The 19,870-nt window shown below is 40.6% G+C and overlaps 1 long non-coding RNA gene across 1 annotated transcript in view; it reads left to right on the plus strand.

Moving 5' to 3' along the window:
• The window catches only part of LOC309697100, a 52,309-nt gene extending 33,776 nt beyond the window's left edge, over positions 1 to 18,533 (plus strand). Inside the window, exon 3 of the long non-coding RNA XR_014273752.1 lies at positions 18,505 to 18,533. This is a non-coding gene — a long non-coding RNA (uncharacterized lncRNA). The remainder of the gene's footprint in view (positions 1 to 18,504) is intronic.
• Positions 18,534 to 19,870: the final 1,337 nt, after the last annotated feature.

The raw sequence follows: 19,870 nt of genomic DNA on the forward strand, positions 1-19,870 counted from the left end.
CTCTGAAGAATGTTTCCAGATGTCTCTTTTCTGTTGCCTTTGTTAGTTTGTCTATTTGAGCTCCACTTGCCTTCCTCCAGCTCCTCACTTTTGATTTTTATGCATATTTGCAGTTTGTTGCAACAGTAAACATTGTCTGCCTTTGTGTCCTGTCTTTGAACCCTCTAACCAACACCTATTGACCCTGTATTGTTATTCTTGGATCCTATTAGAGTAGCTTTGCATGAATGACAGTATAAAATAACCTTTTAAAAAAAAAATCTTGTAACATGCGTTGGTGCAGCCACTTTTACTGAGATTTACTCCATCTGAAACAAGCTGTTTTAGCACCCTTCCTCCTCCTCCTTCTGAGCCAGCTTTCTTCCGATTGGTTGTCCCCTGCACATTACTTTCACTTAGCTTACATTGTTATTTGCTACTTTGGCCATGTTTAATATGGGCATTCACCTCTTTAGCAGTGATTATATATTATAGATTTCTTCACAGAGAGCAAACATCAGATTCTCTTTCACAGTGACCCAACTTTAATGTTGAGGATCATCACTAGGGTTAAGGGCTTGGACTCCAGCTATAATTAGGAGACTAATCAACAGTTGAAGAGGCCAGTTTTCAAGCCTGAAGGCACTGGCCTTTAAGACTTTCACAGGGTTGTGCAGCATGAATTCATCCCCCAGAGTCAGAGGGGTAACAAAGAGTTCTACTTCACTGTCCTGAGGCGTCTGAGGAAGGACGCTCAGAGGAAACGACCTGAGCTTTGTGGAGGACATCCAGCTCACATTGCAAAGACACAAGTACAATAGAAAACCAAAGTGTTACAACTCTGACAAAGCAGTCTGCTTTAAGGAGGATATCAGTCAAATTTAAGTCAAGCGCATTGTTTGCTGTTTATATTTATAGGTGAAGTTCTGATAAAGCTCACCATCGATGGAAATACGTGTCAAGGAAATACGTGTGAATCAAATACCAAACATTGCATTAAAAGCAGCATAAACTTTTACATAGGTTGGTGTTTATGTTTATGCTGAGATTCAATGCCCTCTACCATCATATGGTGGTGCATTCAGACTGAAAGCAAACCAAAGGGCAGAGGAAGGACAGTTTAAGATCATCATAAACTGCAAAATTTTATATAATATTCTGATAAAGGATTTTATAAATCTGGAAAGTTCTAACATTACAACAATCCGTACCTAACTAGGTGTCTTAATTAAAGTTCCATGAAACAAATGATATCAAATAATTGTCTTTTCATTGTATTAAAGACAAAGTTACACTACTGATCAATAGAAACAAACTAGGTTCTCATAACCCAGCATTCTGTTAGCTGTATGGCAGCAGCAGCACCATCTGTGCCACACAGGAGGCGTTCAGACAGAGTATTGAAACTTTTGGTTACTCATATTTTAAAGCACTCAATATACAAACAATTTAGATATATGCTTGACATATATATGTATATACACACACACAGTGTGAGTAAAAAGTGGGCCATTGATCTCCCTGTGCTGATTCCTGGACTGTGTGTAAAAACCACACACAGAGAACTGTGGATGTGCCTCAAAAACCCAGTAAGACGGAATATAATTTGTACCCAGTCTGACTCACTCTGGCTCTGTTGCAGGGTCAGGACCTCTGTAAAGACATTTCTTCTTCCCTTCATAAATTCCCTGACAGTTTCTTGTGCTTTCACTGCCTGTTTGTTAAGCCTTGAGTGTTTTGCACAGGACCACAGTTGCTCTTGTGTTTCAGATCGCGTAAAGGCCCACGACAGACTTTAATGCTCTCAACATTTTATCTGTTTTGAAAGGACAAAGGATGCAAACATGCACGGTGTAGTTATGTAGTTTAACAGGCTGCTTTTCCACTCTGTAGCCTTGTAAGACGACAGCAGGTGGCAGGTGTAGGAGGAGGAGAAAGTAAACGTGTTCCCCCTCTTCAGTCTTTCTGAACAGTTGAATTTGACTAAAGGATTACGTGTCCAACATTAATCGTGGGCTAATCTTGTAGATTCAGGCAAGTGGTTTCTGAAAGTCAGTGCAGCTATAATTTAATCAGATAATGTCATCACAGTTTATAGAGCAAAATGGAAGGTTTACAGACAGTTTGCTTTCAGTTGATCACCTCCACACACACACACCGGGCTTTGTTTTTATGCTGAAATAAATCTTTTTCAATACAAAAGAAGAACCAAATGTTGCATTTGAAAGAAACTAAGTAAGTGCCTGATGGGCTATAAACTGTATACAGGATGTTTATGTGTTAAAGTCTGAGCTTATATAAATGCTGTGTTATTAGTTAAATGTCAGCGACGCATACTTTACATCCACTCTGCGTGTTCGCCTAAACATAAAAATGTCCCATTTGTACTATGAGTTGGTTTAATAATCTTCATCATTTTATTATCTTAGTGAAATATGCCACATAAAAAATTGCTTTTGCTCTCACTGTAACTACAGCCCTACTTCATAGTCGTAGTTAGTAGTTTGTGGGACAAAAGTATAAATATTTCATAGCAAGTAAATAATTTAACACCTGTGTATTCCTCTGTGATTCGCTACCAGCTCTGATCCAGTCTCTTCAAGACATCTTTTGTGGATGGAGAGCCCCTTAGCCTAAATGACACTTGGCCAAATAGCACTTAAGTACATACTCAATATTTTAACAGGGCCATGCAAGGAAGCTGTGGAGTGGTTGAGCAGTTTAAAGCAGAACAGGTGGATTGTTCTTGGTGTGGAGGCTCAAGCATGAAGCTCTTATTAGTGTCTGAAGAGCTTTCTGCTCAGATCTAGATCAGTTCACTCACAAGTGCTGTGAAACAAGTAGATAATTATTGTTATATCATTAGAATCTGTATGAAGAAGTATGCAGGTTTATGTATTTTAAAGAATGATGCAAATCCATGAATAGAGTAACAACAAAATAGCACTGACCCAGTATTTAATGTAAGAACCTTTTTAATTTGAAGTGCAATGAATGGCTTAAATACATTTGGGACTATCAGTAGTTTTCCTGAATTTATTTATGTTATGCTGTTTTCAAAGAGCACCAAATACTTTTATTTTGTCAAGAAAATGACGTTGACCTCCTTTGCCATCTCTGGTGTGGTGCACTGGGTTATTGCAATAGTGAAACAGATCTTTTCCTCTCACCTCATCTCAAACGTTAAGGATTTCTTGACATAACATTTGAATGCATTCAGTCAGTTATTATACCATGATCTTTTCTAAAGTCTAATCAAGTAATTTTTGTCATCTAAACTGCAGCAAGTGAAAGTAAAAAGTGAACAAAAAAGAGCAAATAAAGTCCAAGTAGTAAAATAAACTAAATAAAAGCCTCCAAACTGCACAAAGATACTCTACCACGATAATCCCTAACATTCTAATATAGACTTTATCACTGTTTAAGCGAAGTTATCTTGTGGTAGCTAATAATGCTGCATTCAGTGCATCAAGGCACTGATGTCAAACAACACCTTTTGTATGTCTTTGCAATGCTGGGAGCATCTGACAGGATGGCAAGATTTGACACCCCCAGGATGATGTTCATCAATGTGTATTGTTAATTTGCTTTTCTTTAATGCTGTGGTACTTATTGCACATGAATACCTCGTTAAATAGGCCAAAATTGGCTGTGGGCCAGTGGCACCCGTTGGTAACATTTTGTCTGGCCCAAAAGTGCGACAAGGACAAATGAAGCATCAGCAGTTCATGTCATATTTTAAATAAGGCCGGACAAAACTAGACTAAGGAGACATTTCTCTTCAGTTTCCATTTTCCATTTTAGCATACTAGCAGACTGAGCCTTCCTAACATTGAAAATGACAGTTACCAACAAAATCCATTGTTCTTTGAACACAACACTAAAAGCACTAACTTAATGTGTTTGAGTGCATTTTTCTTCTGTGGCCTTCAATCATACGCTAGCTGCCAAAATTGCCATTCATTATAAGTTTGAAAAACACGCCGCTATAAGTTAAACCTTCATGAATGTTAAAATGTTCAGTTTGTTGTTGTTTTTTGTGTTTGTGTTGATTCAGCTTGAAGAAACTGTATCAGTAGAAACACTCTTCAGCTGAAAAGGTCTGTGGTGCAAAGAAAGAAACTATTACTCAGACAATACTTGTAGGATTTGTTGACACTATGAAAATATTTCTAGATATATCCCAGCAAACAGGTTGGCAGATTGTTTTTTTTATTATTATAGTTATTATTATAGTAAAGCTCCCGTCAGCTTTATTTTTTCTGCTCCAGTTCTAGTAATCAAATTTACCAAACGGTAACCTGAGCTCCGCCAGAATCAGCATTGAAATGGTCATTGAAAAAGCTCTGATTAATGCTCTGTTGATGAGAAAATTAACTTATATACACTTCATTATAAACCCGGCAGACCTCGAGGACCCAGACTTTTATGAAGCTAGGACCAGATGTCATCCAGCCACAGCCCCAATTAATCTTTGGGCCTTGTAACACGCCCCAAGAAACAAACAAAAAAAAAAATACCCTGATTGGGTGTGGAGGGCAGAGACAGTGAGTAGAAAGCGAGGGTGAGAGATGCTATCCGGAGAGCAGCCGGCCCTGGCGAGTCTGCAGAGGGTGAGATAAGAGGTGGGCGGCTGCGGCAGAGCCTGGGTCTCAGAGTGGAGGCTGAGGTTATTCATTGCTCTGCCGTGAAAGCTTGAGAAGATTACCCAGAGCCTGGTTGGCAGTGATACAAGGGGGGACAGGCAGAGGGGGCCCCCCTCTCACCCCTTTGTTCCCCATCCATCTGCTTGAATCTCACAATGGCTCATCAGGACCAAGTAGGGTGGAGGGGTGGAGCAGCGGAGGCTTGCAGAATGGGAGGAAGTGAGCGGGTGGGGTGGGGCTGAAAGGAGGAGGGGGCAACCTGCAAGACATTGGGAGGTAATGCGAGGCGGCGTGAGGGAGAGTGCGGGTGAAAGGAGGGAGAGATAGCGCAGGACGAGGAATGAATCCTGGTGCTTGTTGAGATTGAATGAATGGTGCTGCAGCTGACAAGCTCTGACAGACTACATAGGGAAGGGCCGGGGAGGCGGGTGTTCATATTGTTATTTCCTGGGAGGTAATGGGCTGGCAGCTCCTCTTCACTCTGAATAATCAGTACTTTGGTTGGACTCAGACACCACTTCAAACCATGATAAATACACCTCTCAAAACCCTCGTCACCAAGAGGATAGCATTTGTCTCTAAATGCCTTGACCACCGTATTTATCTTGTTGAGGAATGATCAGATGATGAAGGGGGCTTTCTTCCATTACGCAGGTAATTATAGGTGTTTTTACAGAAGAAAAACATCAGCTCCACCTTTCTTTTACAGCAGGGGGCTTTACAGTTCATTGCACTGATGGTGGTGAGGAATGGTTTTAAGGCTGAAATAGATCCAGTTTAGGCTTTATTGTGGTCTGCGACTGCCAAGGAAATGTTTATGCACAAATACATGAACATGCGCTCAGCTGTTTGGTACTTTAAAATAGTTATTTGTTCAACATGGTAACAGTTTGCTATAATCTGCCACTGCACTTGATGATTCACTGCATGCATTTGAGAGAGCAGGACTGCTGCAGGCCTTTCTCAGGGAAAGGAGGGCAGTTTTTTTTTTTCATTCGAAGTGCAGCAGGATCTATTAATGGCTGTTCATCATGATGTAAGACTCACTGACTTGCTGAGATCCGGCACTCTTTTTCAGCCTTCATAACTAGCACAGTCTAACAGCATTTCTCCACCACAGAGACTATAAATCTCCTGCTAAATGCTGCAGATTTGGAGCTTGTGAATAATGTTTGACGAATTCAGTCTTAAAATAATTTATCTTTTCATACATCCCATCAAACCAGGTTAGATTTTCTCAACATGTTGTCCCAGTACCCCTCATGAAGGTCTGACGCTTGGGTCAACCCATCTTTTGATTGTCCTCAGTGTAACTAGTTCATGTGTGACTGTATGAATAGCTAGAGGCTATTACACTGCTGAATATGAATAGCAGACCAATTACTCTGGCCCAGATGGAGCTGCGTCCTCCTCGGAGAATGCTCTATCCTTGGCTAACACCCATGCACATGCACACACAAGTCCCCAGACCCTGCACTCTCTTGGTACTGAATTTAAAGGGACCTAAAAAAAAGGCTAATGAGGCACATAAATATGATTTTTAAACTTATATCAGTGTTGAAAACATTGTGGACCAAAAGTGTTTCTATTAATCAGTTAGCAGTGACAGATACACTCAACAAAATAGCCATTTTAATACATGCAAACCTCAGAGGAGAAAAGTACACAGTTTAAGCATTTCAGCTGACCAAAATTGAGTGAACGGATGTTGTAGATGAATCTCTCACCATCCCAGAGGAGCTTTTACTGGGACGCTCCCAAAAGAATCCAATCTCAAACCAAGCCAGTGTAGCTGGCGCTCGCACACACAGTGGACATATGGCCAATCTCCCATCGTCTGCTGTGCTATTTACGGCTCAGTAGTCTGTCATTTGTTTTGCCTTTTAGAAACCAGTATGACACCTGTTTGAATTCTCAATAAAAGGCTTTTTTATGTCTGGGAGAAGGCTGTTGTCACTTAATCTTTCTCTCTACATCACTGATGATTGGCACTGTGGTTTTCTCATGAGATTGACAGTAATGTGTTTGTTTTTGTTGATGGAAATTTGTGCTCACAATGACTGTCAAACCAGCCATCAAAACTTGAAGAATCAGAGAATTGTTGAAGCATCCATGTGCATCTGGACATGAATGAAAGGAGCACTTAATTTTCTCTTTACACACAAACAGCACATGTTCAGCGGCGCTATAAAGAACTGCTGACTGGCTGGAATAATCACCACTGCGTGGTCCATTATCTCATCTCTGTTCTATACTACACAATTAATGTTTAAAACCTGGGCTGGGTGAAGGGAATGGAAACTATAAATAACGGGAAGACCTAAACTACTTAAAATGAAAGGCACACATTTAATCAATAGTAGCACTATTAAGTTTAAACTGGACCTATTCTGCTCTATAATCGTTATGTATCTTATACTAGGCCTTTGTGCAGCTCTGCACACTGTCCACTGTCACTGAAACAAGGTGTTTCAGATCCCCTACCTTTAAGCCAATTTTCTTTTGATTGGCTTAGCTTCACAAACAGAAGGTCTGAGCAGGCAGAAGGTTGCTGTATCTCCTGTACTCACAGCCAGGGCTATGTGCCTCAGGTGACCAAATTAGTAATGTCCCCTCTCACTGACATCATACCAAGAGTATGAGTCCAAAAAACTGTTTGAGCTTTTGGCTCACAGGGATTATTTGTATTTACTCTGACCTCATTATTTTTAAACAGCCATGTTTAATAAGTGTATCCACTTCTATAACGTCATGTATATGACAGACAATAAACAAAAATTAAAGTTTACAGTGCTTATAGCTTCCTCAATGTCGAATAACCTCCACCTACCTCCAGCTTGACAGTTGCATCAGCAGATAGGGAGCAAGGCATGATCCAAAGTTTCATCAGAAAACATGCCTGGTTTAAATTTGGCTGACATTCCCTTCAAGATAGCTGAGAAATAATGACCACAACAAGGAAAATTTATTTTTAAAATCTTTTGGTGTCAAAAAATGACAAGCCTGCTCCTGATCTGATGCACCTTCTTCAGACTTGGACACAGTGGGCACTACCAATGAAGATTGATGGTGGTCTCTGGTTTGTCTCACCATTTTATTTCATCTCATCATCCTCAGTATGAACTCTGGGGTTTCTGAGGCCCGTACATTGTGCTCCTCTCAAGTTTAGACACATGAATGATGACTACACAGCTGCAAGTGGCTTTAATACATCTGCAAGTGTTGATCCCACTTGGCACCTGTTGCATGACAATGATGCACTTTATATGTGTGCAACGTGAACAGTCTAAGCTTTTTAATCAGCTAATTAATGAGAATGCACACTTTGGAGCCGCCTGTTAGTGGCAACAGCATGTTTCTTCTGCAGCTTTTATATGATGACAGCAGGTTGGTAAATGTGATTTAATATGTTTATTTCCAGGATGGTGCAGCGACAAATAATTAAATACACTGATAACAAACTTATGTTAAATATCTAATTATACTATTACAAGAACAGAAATGAAAGGTCTTTTAATAAACACATTTTAATATAAATGTATTTAACTGAACTTTTCTTGTGGGAAACTAAAAATGTAATTTGTATTTTTATTGCCACTGAGACATTAAGCTGTGTTGTGTTAGTGTTTTACTCCCAAAAGTGAAGCATTTTATTATACACAGATTCTAAACACACTACAACAGGTCTTAATTAGTACATTATTAATATGTACAACAGACAGCATTTTATATAAATAATTACAGTTGCTGTTCAGTCACTCTACATACTTAGGGCAATAGCCATTACTGCTCTGCCTTTTGTGTGTGTGTGTAGGTGTGTATTTGCATGCGTGTGTGTGTGTGTGTGTGTGTGTGTGTGTGTGTGTGTGTGTGTGTGTGTGTGTGTGTGTGTGTGTGTGTGTAAATATAATAAATAGCCACCTGTGGGGAATTTTAGCTCAGGTCAAAAACCTACAGGTTTTGTGCTAATTTGTGTTTTTTAGACTCAGCATATTTTAATCCCTGGAACCACGGAGGATTTAAACCTCCGTGTAGGGAAATAAAACATTTATTTTACGAGCCACTGAGTTCCTTGTTTTCCTTGAAGGTTTACCAACAGGAACAATATAAATCAGTACTGCTTAATGGGAAAATTTTAATTTTCACCAAGTTTATGAGCAGTTGTTTATATCCTTGGAAGTGACTTATTTAAATAAAACATGAAGAAAATATAATTTAACAGTTTAAATGGATAAATAAAAGAAAGAGATGCTGTCATAGGAGGAGCTCTGCACACAATCTTTATGCTGACAGTCAGACAGTAAGTATTTGATTCACAGAGGACTGTGCTGTGTAATATTATCTCTGTAGCACTCACTGGGTTTGAGCAGAGGCTGAAGAAATGAATCATGTTTAACCTTACGCTTGCACACCCAATCAATAACAACAGTTTCACTTTTCTGTTTTTAATGATGCTTCCGTTCATTAATTTGTCAGAACGTCTTCATTCTGGGATCAAAGGTTGTTTCTACAGGATAACAGATGTTTGCTTTGAGGTCTCTGGACCATAGGAGGCAAATGCACAAGGCCCAAGGGGGATTGTGTGTCCTGGTTGTGGAGTCATCTTTTGTAAATGTGCTGAAATGTCTTCCTCTTCCACTAGCTGTAAATGCAGGAGAGCAGGCGTGCTGCACCAAATGGAAGAAAGGAAAAGCAGTAAGGACAAAATTAACGATTTTTGTTAGGAGTAAGAACGGAAACATTAGTTTGAGCTAAAGAGTTATGTGGAAAAAATGTTGTATCTTGACTAGTAGCTAGATTGTGTATGTTTTGATCACTGTAACTACAAAGATTTGAGAGTTAACAGTGGTTATGCAAGACAGCACTGCACTTGTATGATCGCACTGACAATGGAAACATACGGATTTTTCAGGTTAGTGTCTAACCCAGGGGTGGGCAATCTCAGTCCACGAGGGCCGGTGTCCCTGCAAGTTTTAGATGTGTCCTCAAACCAACACAGCTGATTTAAATGGCTAAATTAGCTCCTCAACATGTCCTGAAGTTCTCCAGAGGCCTGGTAACAAACTAATCATGTGATTCAGGTGTGTTGACCCAAAGTGAGATCTAAAACCTGCAGGGACACCGGCCCTCGTGGACTAAGATTGCCCACCCCTGGTCTAACCAGTTTACCAAAAAGGTTAAGCCAATTAGTACTACAGACAAATTACAAGCGAGGCTACTGAAAATAGAAATGCACGCTAAAACATTACATCTGAGGATTTTCTAATCTGACACCTTCATCAATTTAAAAAAAAGCTGTGTCTCAAAATGTCCATACTTACACGTTTTTGAGTGGGTAATGACATCTCCACTATCAAGTGCAGTTACATGACGTTCTCTGTGAGCACCTAGATAGTTTAGTTTAGTTTATTACGATCGCCATTAGCTGCAGTCAGAAGGTCGTGTGGAGCACTGCTTCTCACTCAGTGGTCACTATCTTGCACTATGTAGCGATCAGTTGCCATTGCTAGCTCTCTTGGATTTTGGTTGTCTATAGGTTCAAGTCATTTCCTGTTTTATTTTGCAATGCTTTGTACTTTCACTTCCTGTTACTGTTGGTTTTCCTTGCTTTTTGCCTAGTTTGTCGCACCTGTTTGAAATTACCCAGTCATTTATTTTACTGTTGTCTGCAAATAGCACTGCTTATTGTCATCTTATTTGTATGGTGGTGTATCTGTATTTCACACAGTACTTCACAATCCATTTAAGCTGTACACTTTTGATACAACAGCTAGTCTCTGACATTGGTTAGAGCAATTCAGTTCACACCAAATGAGGCTAGTAGCAGCAGATACCAACAACATACTAATATCATTAATACCATCTTTGCAGACATGTAACATCCCTGATCCAAACTGACAGAGATATTCAGCTGATATCTAACTATCCGTATTTTAAAACAAATAGCATCCAACCATTTTTGCTCCACTGCCTTTACTGTGTTTAGCAGCAATATCTATGAACTTATTTCACACACTGATTATTATCCTGCAAAGTACACGAACAACTGCATGCTCCAAGTGCATACAAGTATATGCACTGACATATTTCATGGTTTCAGCATCTGACACTTGAAAGTTTGGAAAATAATGACAAATGACAATTACAGTTAGTTTCATCAGCTACAAGAAAAGTCCTGCATCTTTACAGTGTTTTTATAGTTGGTGTATTAGGTAAATTAACTTGCAATCAGTTTTCATTTAACATTAACCAGTACACCACAGCTAAAGCCACACTGTAAAGCTAAACCTAAAACAACAGAAACTAATGTGATCTGCAGAACTTTTATGGAGCCTGATAATGAGTAGAAAGATGCGTGCTGAGAAGAGCTTCCTGTCCTCCTCTGCATTTGGATGATCGTATGGCCACCAGCGCAGGAGACATACTGTAGCACTACAACCTGTTATGAAGGGCACCGGATGCAAAGCTCAGGTTTAGTGTCACCCTCAGGCCACAGAGTGCTGAGTCAGTCGCCAGTGACAAGGTCTCTTCGCCCTGCTTTCACCCTGACAGCTGAATTATTCATTAAAGGAAAGGAAAACACAGGGGACCCTGCTAATTTCTCAATGGAATTGTTGGCCGTCCTCACAGTAGGCTGTCCAATGAAAAGATGAGCTCTCAGGGCCAGTTCAAAATGATCTGTGACTATTTTACTCAATATATTTATGAAATGGACATCGCCGGCTATCCACACAATTAAAAGTGCTCTCAGTGACTCATTGACTTGTGGCAGAGCGGATGGATCTTGTGTTTGCTGAACTGATATGGCATTAGCTGCTTTCAAGGACACTGAATGGTGACGTGTGGGAGTCTGAACCAGCCCCTCGCAGATTTATTGAGTGCACTCACACCATGGGATACATCCAGCATCGGCTCCATTTTTTTTAAAGGTTGGGGACTTTGCCAGTTGTCGTCATCCAAGAGAGTGTGTCTATGTTGGTGTCCTTTCATAACTGGCGGTGAGCCACTGAGGCACGCAGAGGTTAACTTAGCATATGACATTCTCCCCAGCACTGAATCCCTATAATGAACAAAATCACATTAAAGTGGGAGCGTACAGAGAGGGGGCACCAGTATACATACGACAAATTACTGTTTTTCCATCTCTAACTATTCCACTTACACAGCAGCAGTGTAGGCAAAAGAAGGATCAATAATCTGCATGATATAATGAAGTAAATCATTAAACCCTCATTATTTGCAACAAAATGAGTAACACGTCCTTTGATACCAGTTAAAAGGCAATAATTTTATACACAATATGTTATATTTAATCAAATCTTACATTTTGCTTTGTCACAGCAGAGAGATAAAAGTGGGAAACCATACAGATCAAGGCAACAGCACAACACATGCTTCCTTTCTGGTATCAATCAATTATTCATAATTTTCTTATATATTATGTACATTAAATATGAACAGACCCAACCCAGAGCAACCCTGGATCAGGTTATGTATCTGAAAGGTTCGATATTTGCAAGGTCAGTGGTATCAAAAATCATGTTCCTGTGAGCTCTTTGGAGGCCGATGTTATTCAGTGTAATGCCTCTCAGAGTCACCCAGTAAAGAGAAGCTTTCAGGTCAGCGGTTTGCACATGGTGTGATTTCATATAGTCAGATGTGCAGTTGCACATGCACTTAATCAGAAGAGTTTAACATGTGCAGAAGAGATGAATATGTCCTGCATTCATCTTCCTCAAAAGCTACCTCGTCTCCTTCACGTGTCTGATCAGCTTCCAAAGATGGATATCTATGTATCTATAGATCTATATCTATGTTATTTTGTGCGCTTTATACCAAGAGTTTGCATTAAAAAAAATTAAATAAAAACTGTTCTGCAGATGCCCAGCTCAGCTTCAATGCTGCAATGCTTTTGGAAAAACCAGACACATACGTCCACATATATTAACATCAAGTAAGGTGGAGCAGTGTGAATGTAAAGAACAAAACCAGGCTGAATTGTTTATACAATGTAACTTTCTTTTGAAGGTTTAATCCCCCCTCTGAAAACCTGTTAAAATTTCTGTTTATTCTCATTCTTATTAGATGGAGCATTTTTATTCTGCGTTTATTTTTAATATCAGTCAATACCGAATATCAGAATCCATGCAGACTTTTAGCTTGTGTATTAATATTTATATTTTTATATTAATTTTTTTTTTAAATTAAACATTACTCCAAATGGCACTATAACACTTTCTAACGCTTTGGGTATTTTTAAATACTTTTTAAAATACAGTTTTAACAATGAAAACACTGGTGTGGGTGTTGCAAGGGAACTGGGATTCTTCAAATGTTGATGACCGAAGATGTGTTTACTCCAAACATGTCTGAGGTTACTTTCATAAATACAGCTTCTATGGAAAGGCTGCTTGCTTCCAATGCACATCCAAAATCTGGAAACACATAGTGCCACAGGTGAAATTTTTATGTTTGTAAAGTGTCTGTTTTGAGAATAGCGGCTTATCTTGGTAAATCTAATTTTTGTGGTATTTAAACCATTGTTGAGGTGTGGATGTTATATTCTTTATCACCAAACATTATGATTGTTTAGCTGACTCAAACCAAGGACCTTTTGCACTGCTGTATCACAGTATAACGTCAAGTGTGGATGAATGAAATACAGATCATACATTTTTTCCATGTCAACTTCCTGGACTGCAAAAAAGATGTTACAAGTGCCATGGGATGCAAGAGCCCTGGCCTCAGAGAGATGCTCAGTGGGATTTCCAGAGTGGATATGAGTTGAAAACTCCTGCAGAGTTGTAAAATATAAGTTATGGGTGCTTGTTTTACCTTTCTAATATAGAAAACAACCATTCAAAATGTCACATATTTAAGGATAGCACAACTTTCTGTCATGATCATTTGTTCTGCTCCACTGCTTTCCTCACTGAATTTCAACTAAGTAAGGCACTCTGTGTAAAACACATACAGGTGTATTTAATGCTAAAGACATTCAGTGCCACCATCAAAAAGCTTTTCTAATGTTTTCAGAGAAGATATGGCGTTCACAAACAGTCATTTCATGCAAACTCAGCAGGAAATAAAAATCTGTTGTTAAAGCATGTTGAAAAGACTGAATCTTTTTGTCCTTTTTACCTCAGTTTTTTCTTCTATACTTCATGTATATCTTTACATCTGGTTATCGGGAAGATAAAAGCCTCAATATGCTAATTTTATTAGAATGTACAGATCTAAGTGCTTCCCCCTGGCTCTGCTTACACTAATTACACAGCGAGCATCTTGCCATGTATAGGCTTGTCACCCATTTCCACTTTAAATATCAGTTTCACGACCACAGAGAGAGTAAAAGAAATATACCTCTGAGAGCAAAGGTTCCAACAGAACCAAAACCACAAATCACATATTTTCTATAACCTCCTCCTCCAGAAACATGCATGCACACAGATAGATGCCGACCTGCACGCAGGCACTTGCAGCCACACATCCTCACAGCAACAGATGGACGGCCTTGAGGCAGAGCCTGGGAGACTTGTGTGAGGGGTAGAGCTGCCAATTGATTGCTAAGATCAGGTGCGCGTCTACACAAAGGCACCTCCTGCTCTTTTCAAGTATCAGGGTTTGCTAGCCTCAGGACAAATGGAGACACAAAACAACAGTGGCATCTGTGGCAGGTAATGATCCCCCTCACCAAAAATCTGGATAATGACATACCTCGACCATTTGTTGCAGTTAAAATCACTGTTGCTCATTCTGAACTCCACGTGTGTCCTCCAGCAACATGTGCCGGAGCTGTGAGAGCGGCTTGGTCGAGTTGCAGCCATACATCAGCAGTCAGCCAGTGCTGGAGCGGCGCCAGAGAGAGCAGAGCCGGATGAAACGATTTCAGCTTTTATCTGCTGCTGATCCAACCTGCATGCATAAATTGGGCTGCACACACTGCATAAGGTCAAAGGTGGATTAGAGCACACTGCATCAGCTAATGACCATATTACTGTTCTCGCAGTTGGTTGTGCACATTTTCTGTTGTGCTTCCCATAACCCCACAACATAGTTATATTGTTTTGTTCTGCAAAAGGTCACCACTTACTTTAAATTTCAAAGAGTAAATGCATTTTCATCCCCTCTAAATATGGATTTTTGCACAGATACCCCCAGTTTGAACTGACCTAGAGGAAATAAACTCAAACAGGCTTTTGAGTTAAAACAGTTTTTTGACTCAGATTAACTTAGATGACAAAGCAGAGTTAAGTTATAGGAAAATTTGGCATCTACATGTCATTAGGGGAAAGTTAGGAAAATTAGCTATTAAAACAAACTGTCCGTTTATTCTGTACAGCTGGGCAGTTTAACATAGAAGTCTATGGGGCTTGACCCACTTTATTAGGAGTAGATTATCAGTTAATTCACTGTCAATGAACAACCTGTTTTAGCTCCCATCCTCGCCGTTCAAACAAGCTTTCATGTGATTGGTGTAAACAGCAGGTGGGAGGGATTTATGTGCTCAGAGTCAGAGCTGTGTGCCTCAAATGACCATATTATGGATGCTGGTGCTCTGAGCTGAAGTTAAATATATATATATATAAAACTTTTTACAGTTTTTACAGCAGTCTGAATGCCGTTTGACTCACAGAGGTGAGTTGTACATGCATTGACCTTATCTATAATATTTTAAACAGTGTATATTAAACAGAAAATGAGGACGAGTATAATATGTCCAGTTTAATTTCTCATTGGAAAAGTTGCATATTCTTTACATCAGACTAAATAAATTCACAAATACTAGTTCCAGCAGTTAAGAACTCTTCAGATATTAAAATCAAGTCTCTCCAGCACTTAAATGACTCTGCTTGAGCGCACCAACACATTAGATATGAGCTGTTAAACTATAAATATCAGATGTTTTTGCACAAAATATTTTTGGCTCGTTTGAAGATAGCGTATCTGTACTTGAATGTACCTGAACAATGTGTAAAAGGAACAAGAATTGCAAGATTGGCTCAAATAAAGTGAGCTGAGCCTTTGAGAATTGTGATTTTCATTTGATGTTTGTGCCAAAGTAAATAAGAACAACTGTGCAGGAGTTATTTTAGCTGCAGAATCTGGCTGAAACAGGCAAATGGCTCGATAACAATCACACTGTTCCCAGATAACAATGCACATGCCAAACAACAACGCACATGCTGAATGACCAATCTCCACCTGACTGTGAGTGATCCCATGTCATGTTTCCCCACAGTGCCACTGTGGCACGGCTGGGATGAGCTCGCTGCTACCCCTGGATTCAAACATCAACCAACAGGGTCTCCCCTTGATCCCTTCTCCTCTGCTTTTGCTTAGTAAACACGATAATAGCAGTGCTGTGTTCATGTGGGCTCCGTGTTAACACTGTGGCTGTCAAAGGCCATCATGCCCCTTCAAAGGATGATGGCTCTCTAAAGTGGGCTCTCTCGGTAGCAGCCATTTTCCACTTGACTGGCCCCACACACGAAGGGGGACTGGTAGCCCCTAGCAGCTGGGCTCGACTGGTCACTGGGGGTGGGGAGAAGGAGATGAATGGGTTGGATGTAAGGGGAGGGAGCTAATGGTAAGAAGAGGATGGTGTCTATATGCATCAAGAGGTGTTTTTAGTATTTTTGTCCCAAAATATACCCCTTACTTTACCCTCCAAAACACTCCTGAAAATGTGCTTACAACCCAGGTGTGTTTATGCACGTAGGATGACCTGCTCATTGTCAATTTCCATCAAATATCTGACTTACATTTGCAGTCACTGGCACTGGGATAAAGTGCTATTTTGCATGTCAGCTGAAATATTTTGTTGCTCGGCAAAAACCTGGCATATCGCTTGCACTCCTTAATGAGAAACAGACTGCCAGTATCTCATCAGGAACCGGGAACCAGAGCCCATTGAGATGTTATGATATGAATGATAATTCAGCGAGTGTGTTTGCTCGGCTATATGGGCTTTGTGTCAACACTCTGGGTCCAGCCAGGTCTCGCTCGGGACACAGAGAGCAGGATGCATTTTCATAAATCATTTCTTGACACCAAATCAAGGTTATGTGGTTGGCAGACTGTAGCCTGTAAATTGCCTTTGCATTGTCAATGCAAAGGCCCTCCGCTGGGATTTAAGTAGTTCACTAGCTATTTATGGCTGGAAAATTAAGATGACCTTTTCCCAAAATGTGATGATGGTGCTTTCAATACAAACTAATGCACAGAAGAGAAATGCCTTATCATATATGGGAAGTGTAAACCATTCATTTAAAAGCCGCATACACAGAGAATAGCCTGCTTTTGTTACTCATGCATGATGCACTGGTTCTGTACTACCCACAGTGTAGAGGTAATAATTAGCTCACTACAGCAGGGTAACAAGTTTGCACCCCCGTCCTGCTGTGCAGCACTGTAATTGGTCCCCTCATGTGGCACCGTCGGGCCCCAGAACAAAGGGTTCCCAGAGGGGGAATCTATGCTGACCTATGCTGAACCTTCCACAACAATGACAGGCAGGAAGCATTTACATATGCTGACAGACTTGTCTCTTCCTAGGGTGGAGTGCTAGGCACTTCATTAAAGCAACATCAATACCTGCTGATAGAAAACGAGGAGTGGGCCCGTGCGCATCACTGTCTGCTCTGAGACACTATAGTGAAATGACATAGGGCTGTCACATCCAATTTCAAATAAATGGACAGCATTTATTAAACAGAGTGTGTGTGGAAATTGATGGGGGAGAAGCTGTGAGTTGCTGTCAGAGCCGTGCTTGTCTGCATGCATCAGCAATTGGTTTGCCCACAAGCTGTTCACCTGAACGTCAGCTGCCAAAATCTGTCAGCCCCCGGGTGCACCCGAGCAAATTTCCACACTTTCTGAGCATTATTTTTGTTATTTTTGACCTAAAAAAGCAGTTTACGCTCTTTTTCTGCGGCCGTGCTTCTGCGTCGTGTTTCGTCACAGAAGCCTAACGCGCTTTTCAGTGAATGCTGAAGAGAAGCGCGTGCAAAGTCAGATACAGGTGACATATCTGTCGATTCAGCAGCCACGCTGCAAGAGTGCAGGTGGTTCCATCCATTCATTGCATCATGCTGCTGTGAATTCATTCTCTTATCCCGTTAAAGGAAGGGTAAATCCTCCTTCCATTTGACACGCTGCTCATTTAGTTGAGAGGCACAGTGGCTGGCTGGAGGGAGGAGAGCCAAGGGGGTGCTGTGGTCGTGGTAGCGGTGGTGTCGAGGAGGAGGGGGACTCTTTGGGAGGTGTCGACCTGAGCAGATGGACTTCTCAGTTGCGTAGTAAGTGGAGTCTTCACACGGCAGAGACTGCAGGATCTCACAGGACCGGGACACAGCATCCAGGTGGCCACAGCCCCTCCTGACCAGCTGGAGGAGCGATGGGACCATCTGACACTCGGAGGAAAATGATACACTTCTCTTTGCTGCTTTGTTTTGTCTTGACACAAAAGCCCAGAGCCAATCAGGGAATTTAGCTAATGAAGCGTAGAGAAAATCCTCTTGATTGCATACAAGCATTCAAGGTCACATTAGCAATGAGAGAACAGCGTTTGCACAGTCTTCAGGTGTACACTTCTACTTTGTAGTCATGCTCAGATTTTTTATTTCAAGACAAAAACAATAAATCTCATGTATTGTTTGACGTGATTAAGATTTCATACAAACCCGTCCTCTAAATCTGCATCAGCAACTGACTGCAGTGATTTCTGCACAGTTTACACGTACTGCAATGTAGATTCAGCAAATCCAAGTGAGAAAGTCCCATCTGTGCTTCTCCTCCACTGATCCTGGGCCCTGGAGGCTATGTAGGGCTAATTGTGGCCCCATTTTCCTTTCCTTATCTTTTTGTTTTTACTCAGTGTCAGGGTCAGGGAAGCTCCCAAGTGACCAGCGGCAGGAGCAACAGCCATCGGCCCCTGCTGAGCATCAGTAATTAGAGCCCTCCTCCACCGCCCTGGCTTTTCCCCCCAGACCCAGGCCAGGGAACCTCTCGCTTTCCTTCTGAAGGGCATGGGGGGCAGAGAGGAGGAACAGCTGCTGATGGGAAACCACTCTGCGGTTCCCATCGATGACCAGCATCCGTCCATACTCCTCAGAGGATTTGCACCAGCATCTTTAGGATAGGAATGATGGGATCATTCTATGTCTGCTTTCTCATGGCTGCTAATCTTGCCTCTAAACACTAGTTGATGTTTATCAATGAAAGGGCATCGCTGTACATGAAAGGCAGCTTTGCACGACTCACACATTCATCATATGTATAATAGCAAGGGGACAATAAAATTTGCTAGACCTCTATTGAAAATATCCTTTGTGATGGTAATATTTTTTCCTTTAATTAAAAATAACAGTGTTGGACTAACCACCTCCCTCAAATTCTCCCCATAACATGCGTAAATTGAGTCCTTGGATCCAGAAGGATATCTGGGCCTGGATTAGTGGATTAGTGATATTTTTAAAGACATTGCCGAATTCCTCTCATTTTAGTTTGGTATATTTGTGAGATGGTGCAAAATGACAAATTTTGCCCTATATCACAATGATTTTTTAAAATCCCTGAAAAAATTCCTGGACTAAGATATGGATCCAGGGTTAGTTAGACAAGTTAGTCAAGCCATGCACAACAATCCCGACTAACACCCTGAACCAATTAACTGATACTTGTTCATTTTTAGGGGTGCAAATTATTTCAGTAGTGGAGATAGCACCAACATATCATTGCAAAAACACCCACCACCAGTGGATCACTTCAATTGAAAATCCTACTTAATACCTAAATTAAAAATAGCCTCAGTGACTCATATATTATTATGTATCATAATACTGATGCAACAGTGTGTAAGCAGTGTTTTTCTGTTTTAGAAAGTGGATCCAAGTGATCTTATCTTATTAAATGTTTAGATACATTAGATCCTACCCTGCTGTAGAGGTCAGGCCCTGCTGCTGGGGAAGAACATAAATATGAGGGAAAGTAAGATAATTAACTAGAGAGGAAGGAAGGAAGTGATTCTGCAACACAAATATGTATTCAGCTTTAAACATTTTGTTCTGTTATCTAAATAAAACCATCTGAAAAGCTATGAGGGGAAGCCATTTGACTTTGAGCTGACCTTACTCACGATAAAGTGTTTTTCAACAGGTGGGTGGAAATCATGGTTCAGTCATTCGTCATATTTTGAATGCTAGTCACGTGTTTATACTTTCACATGTCTATGGTAACTTGTA

This window comes from Aulonocara stuartgranti, assembly GCF_965226115.1.
Source record: "Aulonocara stuartgranti genome assembly, chromosome: 20".
Lineage (NCBI taxonomy): Eukaryota > Metazoa > Chordata > Actinopteri > Cichliformes > Cichlidae > Aulonocara > Aulonocara stuartgranti.